Raw genomic sequence first — 12,369 nt, 5'->3', positions numbered from 1 at the left:
AATTTTAAAATAAATCTAATACGGGATCTCCTGGATAGGCCCGGATACGGGATAAAATTAATTCTTGGATCGAATAAATAATTAAATAATACTATAAGTATTATTAAATAATTGGAAATTAATATTATTTCGTTTAATGGAATACAATATACACCGTTTTGCGTTATGTTTTGTTTAATGATATATCATATATTTTGTTAAACGTTACGTTTTGTTTTGTGTTATTTATTTATTTATGTTTATCGTTTTTCGTTATAATTACGTTTACAAATCTCAATCGTTTTTATCAAATATAACGTTATAATCATAACGTTATTATAACGTTTGCAAGCCCTGAATTCATCTATATTATAATATTTTAAATAAATTAGTATTTCTAACATTTATAAGAAAGTGAATTATGATATAAATAAATAATATTACAAATATTGAAATATGACCGAAGACACGTTTGAAAAGTTTGAATTAATTTGAAAAAGTGCAATGAATAGGTTCAATATTATATTTTATGCTAAATTTAAAATCGTTTTTGTTGAAACACGTTTTTTTAACTCGAATGCAGCTCGACCTTACCCATTTGATTGCATAAAAGCACAAATACTGACACGCAGTGGTGTGCCCAGGATTTTGAAATTGGAGGGAAGGGGTTCCATAGAATGCCCGGATTAACATTACGTAGGGACTATTGACACTAATCGGTGCAATCGAATCAAGTCCCCCAAAAAACACGATTTTGAAATTATCTGAGTTGAGTACCGACTTTTATAATTATTTGTCTGAATTAAGCCCCGATATTTATAATGATATAATATACCTACAGGCTACACTTGTTGAGTTTTGGTTTATTGAACTATCAAAACTATATTAAATTATTAAAAAGTTATTTAAAAAAATATTGAACATTGAATTAAAATAAACTATGCTGACAATATGACAATATTAATGAAAGATCATCTAAACTTACACATATTGAGCTTGCTGCGAATAATATTGATACTTTGACGACTACCTACTGATTTAAAATGAATTAGAAAAAATATTCACTATACCAGTTCCTCGTTATTACCAATTATTTGTTATTTGTAATTTTATTGGAAAAGTAATTATAGTGAACACCTATAAAAGGCGGATTCAATTGTTATAATTGTCAGTTCATTTTCGTGGGACTCAATAAAAATAAAAAACATGGTACTATAATTATTAGTATGTTTTTTTTATTTTTTTATCTTGTTATAATTTTTACTTGTCTACAGAATTTTTCCGAAAGTAACCCAATCCGTTTCAGCTATATTATGCTATATTATGTTTAATGTTTTAATATGCCCTTGTGTATGTTCCTAAATACTAAAAAAATGTAATGCATAGTTAATTATCAAGGGCGTAGCTAGAAATTTCATCCAGGGGAGGGGGGAAATCAATTGTATTTTTAAATTGTTATCCCTATTTTAAATTTTGCTAAACATTAATATTATATATGTTAGCTAAGAACGGGGGATAAGGGGATTTCCCCTCAGCTATGCCCTTGTTGTTAATGTATTTATAACTGCCAAGTACCGCAATACTCAGAGTAGGATTTAAGCGAGGGTCATCCAGGTTTGATCTGATAAGATCAAAAATTGTAACTAATATAAAAATAAATGTGATCGATAACCTGCAGTGAAAATACGACAGTGTTTTATAACATAAATTCTATTATTTTAACGTAATTTAATACATTTTCAATGAAGATGTATTGCGCTCTGAAAACTGTTCAATTGAAGAAATTTGAAGAACTTAAAGAACTTTGTCTCTTTAACGGGCAACAATGAATCGAGGTATCAAAATGTTTTCTTAATATATAGAAAAAGTATATGTATTGTAAACGATTAGTTGAAATTCACAGACGGCCAATAGTATTATTAAAATGTATTGACTTTGAATTTAACCGTAACTTTTTAACTCGTTACGGTACCTATTATTTATATGGTTGAATATACCTATACATTGTGTAATAGAGGAACTTTGAAAAAATTTCCTCATAGGCCTTTTAGATCTCAGACCGACACTGTAATACATAATATTTATGTTAAGCAATAACATATTATTATAAATTATATTAAATACTATAATATTTGAATATGATAACTTTTTATCGTTTTTACGATAATTTTTTTACACGATTTTTATCGTGTATTGGATGCGGAAAGATCGTTAAAACAAATTATACAGCGTCAAATTTAAGCGTTCATTTCACAAAAAAGTTTCCACTTGATGAGTTTTTTTTCAAAGTGTAAAAATAAACGTTAAGTATCTATTTCATAAAATGGCTAACTTTTCGAGAAAAGGTCGACTTCACTGAGTGGCTACTGGCTACGACACGCGTCATATAAACATATAATAAATAATAAGTTGATTGTATAATATTTCCGTTATTATTTATTACGACAGTATATACAAAAATTATTATGATTATTACAATATTATATTATTATATACGAAGGTTTTTCGTAATAACTAATATAAGTCAATATTTATACAATGACATGAATGTAATACCAATAAAAAATTATTTTATAAAGCCTCGGGACTTTACATAATTATTAAAAATAACCTGAGAAATAACCTTACTTTTAAAACCGAACACTGACATCATACTAGACAAATATCTAATATTAAAGTACCGACTATGCACAAAAATCAACACCATCCACATACTTACATATTGGCCCAACAATTTACAATATATTACCATTAGAAATTAAACACAGCAACTCTTAAGAATCTTAAAAAATAATTGCGCTTTGGCTATTACAAGAACAAAATATAGATAGACTCATAACAAACGTATATAGGACTACTGCATTATTTATCATATTAGTTGTACGACTTTAGTAATTATTGTTAATTTTAGTTTCATATTACCATATTATATTGTATTATTTAACTACACAATTTTTTACGTAATATTATATTATATAAACAAAGAGAAGAAAATATATATTTAAGTACTTATATTTATAATAGGTATAGCGTTATGTGAGAAATGTAAATTACAAATTGTAATTATTTAATTTATATGAACTATTTAATGAATTTATATTTCAAATTGTGAACTCATGGGCTCCCACACGAACATGTTCAGTGGGGCCCATTATCTTCTTGAAAAATAAATAAAAATAAAATAAATAATAAGTGTATTTTAATAATAATGTCACTACTCAACATAGTTTAACGCGCGATTGCCTATTTTAGTAAATATACGTACAGATGTGCGTGTGGGTGATGAGTCAGAATCAATTTATTTAATATGGCGATTGCAGAAGTGATGTTGTAGGTATCGACATTTTTAATGTAAGTATATTATGCAGAGTTTAGCGTATACAGGGTGCAACAAAATAAAGACCTGACAAATGAAAAACTTTTGCCATAAATTACTTTTGAGTTATAACAAATATTTAAAAAATTTTTTTTGGAAAATACAAATTAGGTACCTATCCAAATTGTAAATCTAATTTTTAACAAATGTTTGATGATAAAAAACATTTATTTAAGTCAAGTAGGTAGTTTAATTTTATAATTTTTAAAATATCTACAGTTTTTGGAGTCAATCAATAATTTATTTAAAATTTATTCCCTGAAATAAATATATTTCTTAAATTATTAAATGATTTTTGTCATTCGTATAACTATAATAAATTGTTTTTATTTTGTCAGGTTTTTCTGTTAGGCCTTGTGTACAAACGTACACAACACCAAACGTGAACATTTATCCAATAATTTTTTTTTTTTATCTCGTTACAATTTATAATTTGATAATCTACCTAAATTTGTTTTCAATTTCACCCTTTTTAGAAAGTAGGTATTGAAATTTCAAATAACTACAAAATGTCAAAATGTTAACACTCATGGTACGAATGGTTATGAAAATCAGACTTGCATTTATATGTTTTTACGCCAGAAAACAAAACATTCAATGAGGTTAATACCTATACTTTATAACGAAGTTTTAAAGTCTAATTTTTAAGATAGGTAACTCATAGCAATACATTTGTAAATATTTGTAAATAATGTTGTAGTTAGTTAGTAATAATAATTATAACTAACTAATCATTAGTTAAATTAAATTAAATAATATATTATAGAATAAATTAAAATTATATAAGAAAATATCTATTATAGATACTCTGCAGATGAACTATGAAGGCTACTAAGCTCGACCTAATATTTTATATTAAGCATAATTTACTGAAAATGAACTATGAATATGTAAGAAATTGTTTAAAAAAAACATGAAAATCTCAATTTTTAGTCATTCTACTAAACTTTTTACTATAAAAATTATCATTTATGATAGAATTGGATAGAATTGTCTTAAAATCACTTCACGCTCGTAAATTGTATTCTTCAGTTAGTAATATAATACATAATATGTAATATAATATTATATCATATTGCTATCATCGCCAAAATGTTAAACAATTAACAAACTTTTCAGTTGTTTGAACAATAGTTAACTATAATATTTTGATCTTTACAAAGGATTATAATAATAACGGTACAAGTTAAATACCGAACTAGTGAAAATGAAACTGTACACAATATTATGTTCTAAAAATAAAGGGTTGTTTTACAGCTTTAAATAATTTATAGAGTATTATCTAACTAAACTTTAGGCGTACTCAAAAATAATCTTTCATACGGAAAACCCGTGGCCAAACATATACGATAATAAAATATTATATTTATATTTTAATTTTGAAATCAGGCATTTATAATAGTTGTACCTCTTATTTAAAAATATTTACTGTAGGTACTTAATGCTAAGGGAATTATGAAGTAGATAATGTTTTTAGTCTAGTCAAAAAATATATATATATATATATATATATAGGTAACCAAGTATTAGTCTAGAGGCTAGAGCGCGGATTAGCATGCATTAAAAACCAACTAAATATGCACTAAAAAATATTAAATATGCATAGTATATTTATGCACTAAAATGTATAAATACCCATGAAAATAATCAACAATAAAAACAATTATTTTCTGAATACTTAATTAAAATAATAAATTTAAAAACATGGAACGCTACTGTAAATAGGTACTTTTCTTCAAAATATCTGGTACCTATTATAATACAGTAGAAAAGGGTTAAAATTTTCATCCTATAAGAAAAAAAATAGGAATCAATTAATATCTGGTCTTTAATTCTATGGTCTAAAACCAGAATCTTATCTTGGTATTGGTATAACCGTATAATATGATTTTATCATTATTATTTACATAATAATTGCGATACATATTATAATATCAAAACACAGGGTACAAAAAATTAAATGCATTGAATGAATACAATGATTTCATGGTGACCAATAATTATTATTATAATAACTCTGAAACCAGTATGGCAACCATCTATAAACAAAAATTTCCACCGTAAATCTCCGTTTGAGTACATCCCCTGGTTTGGCCTAGGGGGTTGATTTGTGATTCTAAACAATCCGGGGCGTCACCCGAACGCATACAAAAAAATTCATTCAAATCGGTCCAACCGTTTAGGAGGTGTTCACAACACACGTACTGCAGTATAATTATGTATATAAAGAAGATATGGTCACGTCTTTTACTTTCCGGCAGCTGCGCACTTGTCTGCGGGCGACCTTATGTGAAAATATACGTAAAATAATATATTTTCAAGTACCTACCTATACCTATAATACCGATCTATATATACCACGTTTATATGCAGCAGTTAATTCGCAGTTAATTGTTGGGGGTGCACAAATTGTAAAGAATTCCCAGACCCCAGCCCTTAACACTGTATATACAAGGTGTAAAACGCGCATGACAAAAATTGTGAAAAAAATATTTTGAAAAAAAATATTAGGTACGTTCTAAATTAATTTACTCCAAAAAATATTGATATTTTAAAATATTCTTAAAAATAAACTACTTGACTTAGATCAATGTTTTTACCATTAAAATTGTTTTTATAATCAATTTACAAATTGGCTATTTTGAATTTTTTATTTTCAGTATTAAAAATTAAAATATTTTTTTTATATTATACATTTATACGTGTAGTGCAAAAGACTATACATTATATTATATAAAAATTAATTAAAGATATTGATTAGAACAAAAGTTATTTCATCAGGTATTCCTGTTATAGTCCATATATTTAAAATGTATGTTTATGTACTAGATTTTAATATGAGTGAAACAGATTGAGAAATAAAATTATCACAACTATTTTAACGTGTTTTTCTCGAGATTTTTTCTACAATAAATTATATTTTTTTAAATACTGCTAATTCAGATTTTAGGATAACGTGGTCTATCACTCCTCTCTTAATTGCCCAAATCAATAATGCCATTATAATTATTTTTATTCGGTTATTTCAGTTTTTATTAAGGATTTTTTAACTCTGGCTGATTTAGACTAGAAGTAGAACAGCTTAAAGCTGGAAAATCTAGATTGTCAATATTTTCTTTTTTTTTTAATAATATAAGTTCTATAAATCTTATTATTTGTTTAATATTATTAGTTATTGAATAAACATTGAAATATTTAATTTTCATAAAAATACACCATAACAGTTTTTTGAACAACACAATTTCACTGAAATATGGTTGGCCATTAGTAGTCATAGCTAGAAATGTCGGAACATAATAGTGAAGTATCCACTTATTATATTTCTCAATATACAGTATGGTGCAACATTTACATTTTTGTGTTTATTGATAATTTTTGCTTCAAAATGATCAAAATATAATAGATTATATCTTTTATATTTTGGGGGTGCACTTTTTAAACTCAAGGGTTCACAAGTCCCCTGTGCAGGCAATGTTTATATGCACCTAAAATATCAAGATTAGAGGTCGGGTAAAATTTTAAGTTAATGCGAATGTTTTTTAGTCCATGTTTTATAATTTGTACCTATTCCATGACCAAAACAGTTATAAATTTTTATTAAATTCCCGCGAAAAAATTAATTCACATTAAAGCGTTTACGTGCATTTCTTAATCCCGGAGTAAGAGTTAATTCGATTTGACGAATAATAATAAATAATAATAATAAATGCGCATTAGTTCAATGCGAATTGAAAATGCGTTTATGTGCACCCAACTACCGGGTTAACTCAATATGCACATTAGCTGCTGCATATAAACCTGGTAATAAATAATATCGCTCCTACAAAATAGGCGGTTGGCGATACCGATTTGCCATGTACTATTGAGGAGATGGGTACCCTCGCGGTGAACCGCGCTCGTAAACAGACGAAATTAAAACCAGGTTTAAAGCGCCGAGTGCACAATTAATATAATAAAACGAAAATAATAATCCAGATAATAAATCAATACTTAGTTAAAGCCTGCAGTGTTGAGACTTATCTAGATAAAAAATGACTCATCTATTATCTTATCAACATATAACTATTGTGGCATTTATCTATTGGTTATCTTAGATGACACATTTACTCATCTAGATAAATGTATCTAAATCATAATATTAATTTTTCACGAATTATTCATACATTATTCATTTTTTTTTTACTAAAATTGTTCTTACAGAACACGCTATCCAATCGGAAATCAGTAGGTACATGTTATTCATATAATATTATACTCATAATATTACCATATTCCCATGTTTTACCAGCAAATTCTAAGTTGATACGTACTTTGAGGATTGAGACATTATTTTACGAAGTTTTTCGAAAAAATAAATTGTGTGCCTAACTACACATTTGCAATTTAAAAATACTAAAAAAAAAAATAAAATATCTATAATATTATCTAGAAAGGTTAGATTATCTTTATCTTATCTAGACAAATGTAAAATATATTTATCTTCATCTGTATCTAGATAATTTTTTATAAAATCATCTGTATCTTATCTAGATGACATTTTCGTTATCTATTCTCAACACTAGGTGTGTTTTCGCGCTTAAACTGTTTATACTTTTAATCGGATGGAGTTAGGTACATGATTTGGGTCATTGGTCAAGTACTCGCGAAAACGATGCATTTGTGATAAATATAGATTCTATTTTATTTCTTAATTTTATCATATTATTTTGTAGATTATCAATAACCAAACGATATAACCATTTCATTTTGGTGGTTACAAATTATCAGTTACCTAAAACCAAAAGTCATTACCAAAAGTATAACCAAAACCGCGCAAACGACTTGTTTATAATATATAGTAACCAGGTTACGTTTGGTTAAGCGCAAAAACACGTCTATAGGTTAAAGCCCTTAGATTCTTAAATGCTGAGATAGGAAATCGGCTTTAGCCATCTAAATTAAAAGCAGCAACTTACACGTCGCGACGTCAACTACCGTCGCTCCGCTCACGTCGTCTCAGTCCCCTTGCGATGTCCTCCGGCGACGGCGGTCTCGAGGTGCGGCAGGGTTTGACCAATCACAATTCACTCGACCGCTTGTGGTCGCAACGTATGCGATTTACGGGCGCACGTCGAACCGCGGTTACGCACTAGGTATTAGGTATAACGATCGGCGAACACGCGGCACCACGAACCAATACTGACGCGGACCTCGAAATGGCTTACCGGCGAGGCACCTCACAGCAACGACGACGTGAACGCGAGGCTTGAGGTCGGCAATCCGCGACGATACAACGGCGGACGCAAAGCAATATGGTCACTGCAGCCTGCGGGAGACCCAAAAGCGGGGTCTGCGACAAACCAGTGTGGAGTGTACGACCACACGGCGGTAAATATGGCGACGCGACAACGGGTGATCGCACCGTCGCGTCGAAGCGCAAAAACAGACAGATGAACCAACGCCGAAAGCGTCGGCTTCGAGAAGATTCTGCGCCGACCGCGCCGCCGGCGGGCGCGCTGTCAACCCGAAACCGGTGGGCCAACGGTCCACGCACCAACTGCATAATCATAATATAGGTATTCGCAATTTTTATCAAAAACTATATTAATATATACCAACAGTGTTGGGAATTATCTAGATAAGATTTTTTGAAATAAATTATCTTTTAAAGTATCTAGATGTATCTATGTTACGATTTATCTAATGCTTAGCTTGGATAAAAAATGGGCTTATCTAGATAAATATTATAGTGCCCCATCGAAATTATAAAACCAATGTTACTAAAATTCTAATATAATATAAATTATTTATAAAATTAGAAGAATATATTTCTTGTTATTATTGCCAACGACAGTTTTACGAGAACCTGAATGCGGGCTAGCATAATACATCGTTCTCTACTAGCCATAATGAACATATTAAAATTAATTAGGTATAAGTTTATTTCCCCATACATTTTCAAAATAAATTAAAATTAACTTCGTAGAACTGTATTTCAAAGGCTCAATCCGTTGTTTTTATAAATATTATGTCATTATATTGATATAAATCTAATATTACAAAAATACTATAAAACAATAAAAATAAGTGTAAAAAATGATATTTATCTAGAAATTTATCTAGATTAAATAATTGTTGTATTTATCTTTATCTAGATAAATTACATTTATGTTATCTTTATTTTTATCTAGATAATATTTCGTTAAAATTATCTTATCTAGATAATTTTTTAGTTATCTATTCCCAACACTGTATACCAATATAACCAATGCAGTGGCGTAGCCAGGGGGGGTGTTTTGGGTGTTCAAACACCCCCCCCCCATTGACATATTTCCCTAATAAACATATTGTTTATAGGGTTCGGGATTGCTCACATGTTTTATTGTAGTGATTGTAGATCATTTTAGAAAAGTTATAAATTTGTCTTATGAAATGGCGAAATTGAATACAAAGATTGAATTCCCATATTTTTGCATATTTTGTCTTTTTATCTTTTACTTTTGGAAAAGTGCACATTTGAACGATTTTTAGCATATTTATGCATGTTTTGCATTTTTTTAACTTAAATTTACATACAATTATCGAGAAAAATCATATTTGGATAACATTGAAATATATCCTAAAAAATATTATGTTTGGTTATTAGATACAATAGGCGCTAATTTTGAAATTTGGGGAGGCCGAAGCCTAAAACCATACTATTATAAAATTGAATAAGCTTAGACAAATTTAATAAATGCTTGGGAGGGCTATTAAAGTACGATAGTGAAGTTAGCCCCGCCAACTCGTCCGATCGACTCCAAACCGGTGTCAATATTTTGCAAATTAATTGCAAATAATTGCAAATTAGTTTTCGAAATTTGCAAATTGATACGAACGCCGCAAAACGAAATTTTCGTTTGGTGGGGCTAAATTCACTCAGCCCCACCAACTCGTCCGATCGACTTCAAACCGGGGTCAATATTTTGCAAATTAATTGCAAATAATTGCAAATTGATTTTTAGAATTTGCAAATAAAAATTGTAATTTTGGCGAATTTTTTGCCAAATTTAGTCAGCCCCACCAACTCGTCCGATCGACTTCAAACCGGTGTCAATATTTTGCAAATTAATTGCAAATAATTGCAAATTTATTTTTAGAACTTAAAAATAAAAATTGTAATTTTGGCGAATTTTTTGCCAAATTTAGTCAGCCCCACCAACTCGTCCGATCGACTTCAAACCGGGGTCAATATTTTGCAAATTAATTGCAAATAATTGCAAATTGGTTTTCGAAATTTGCAAATTGATACGAACGCCACAAAACGAAATTTTCGTTTGGTGGGGCTAAATTCACTCAGCCCCACCAACTCGTCCGATCAACTTCAAACCGGTGTCAATATTTTGCAAATTAATTGCAAATAATTGCAAATTGATTTTTAGAATTTGCAAATAAAAATTGTAATTTTGGCGAATTTTTTGCCAAATTTAGTCAGCCCCACCAACTCGTCCGATCGACTTCAAACCGGTGTCAATATTTTGCAAATTAATTGCAAATAATTGCAAATTTATTTTTAGAACTTAAAAATAAAAATTGTAATTTTGGCGAATTTTTTGCCAAATTTAGTCAGCCCCACCAACTCGTCCGATCGACTTCAAACCGGGGTCAATATTTTGCAAATTAATTGCAAATAATTGCAAATTGGTTTTCGAAATTTGCAAATAAAAATTGTAATTTTGGCGAATTTTTTGCCAAATTCACTCAGCCCCACCAACTCGTCCTATCGACTTCAAACCTGGGTCAATATTTTTCAAATTAATTGCAAATAATTGCAAATTGATTTTTAGAACTTGCAAATAAAAATTGTAATTAATTGTTTAAACCACTGCTCTTACTCAAGAAAATTTGATTTCCGATGTGGGTGGCACTTTGTCACAGCATCAACTGAGAAAGTCAGCTAATGGGAATCTAATACAATTTGTTGAAAAATTGGCACTAGTCTGAATAATTATTACGAAGGAGGTGGGCTATAACTTTATGTCCAAATTAGCCAATATCCAGCCAAATATTAGCTCATATCATAGCAAAAAAAAAATACATAAAAAGATTTTAGTAATCTGTATAATAATCCCAAAAAAATTTTATTATTTCAAATTGAAATTAGAAATTTTATATTATACAATAAATAATGTACTTCTTAAATTATTTATTTTATATTATACAATAAATAATGTACTTCTTAAATTATTTTTAATTAAAATAGCATAGGTTAATTACAAAAACTATAAACAAAATAAATTTCATCCTTGATTTTACAAAAAAAAAAAAAGTTTTTTAAATATGTAGCCATATTACTTCAAAGCATACATTAATAAATGAGGGTTGATTTTTAAATTGTTTGGGTTGTGACACCTAGAATATTTTTTTCTTATATCGTTATGTACTTCCCAAAATCCACCAATGCGTCTAACATAAGCAATATAATGTCCAGGAACATATGCCACAGCTCCGTATAATGCATAGCTAAATCACAATAAAACATAAAATTACATGATATTGTAAAATTTGCAGTAAATAATTAAATACATATTTTTTTTGCTATATTTGTCGTTTTTATTATATTTTTTATTTTCATAATTTTATATTATGTATTTTATAATCGTTCAACTCAAAAACCAACATATATTAATTATCTTTTAAATAATGAAATTCTTCCTTTTTTCTTTAATTCAACATGATTTTATAACAAAAGTAAAAATATAATAATATTCTTAATAATAATTATGATTTATAAGTTTATAAAAAATGTACTCAGGTTTGAAGGTTATCCAGTTAAAAATTGGTTGATATACTGTAATTCAAAAATGAACCTATTTTTATTCTATCACAGAATAATAAATATTATACTTATTAGTAAATTATCAGTTTTACAATTATATTATATTGTTGTGAATCATTAATGATTTAAATTTAAATTTGTAGTGATTTATTTGTTACTCTTAGTGTTGTATAATATGATATTATGGTATGTTTATTTTTATATACTAAATGTTAAA

General features: G+C 28.4%; 1 protein-coding gene across 2 annotated transcripts in view; it reads right to left on the bottom strand.

Moving 5' to 3' along the window:
- Positions 1-12,369, bottom strand: part of LOC100574484 (protein CBFA2T3) — a 130,593-nt gene that overhangs the window by 96,853 nt on the left and 21,371 nt on the right. The window contains exon 1 of one of the 2 annotated variants that reach the window (XM_008182521.3): positions 8,311-8,902. The exons of the other annotated variant lie outside the window; for it this stretch is intronic. The gene's annotated coding sequence lies outside the window, so the exon portion shown is untranslated. Of the gene's footprint in view, positions 1-8,310; positions 8,903-12,369 lie in introns of those variants that run through there. 2 annotated transcript variants of the gene reach the window in all.

The sequence above is a fragment of the Acyrthosiphon pisum genome, chromosome A2 (genome assembly GCF_005508785.2).
Source record: "Acyrthosiphon pisum isolate AL4f chromosome A2, pea_aphid_22Mar2018_4r6ur, whole genome shotgun sequence".
Lineage (NCBI taxonomy): Eukaryota > Metazoa > Arthropoda > Insecta > Hemiptera > Aphididae > Acyrthosiphon > Acyrthosiphon pisum.
The sequence above is the reverse complement of the archived record's forward strand: the minus strand, read 5'-3'. Positions and strand labels throughout refer to the sequence as shown.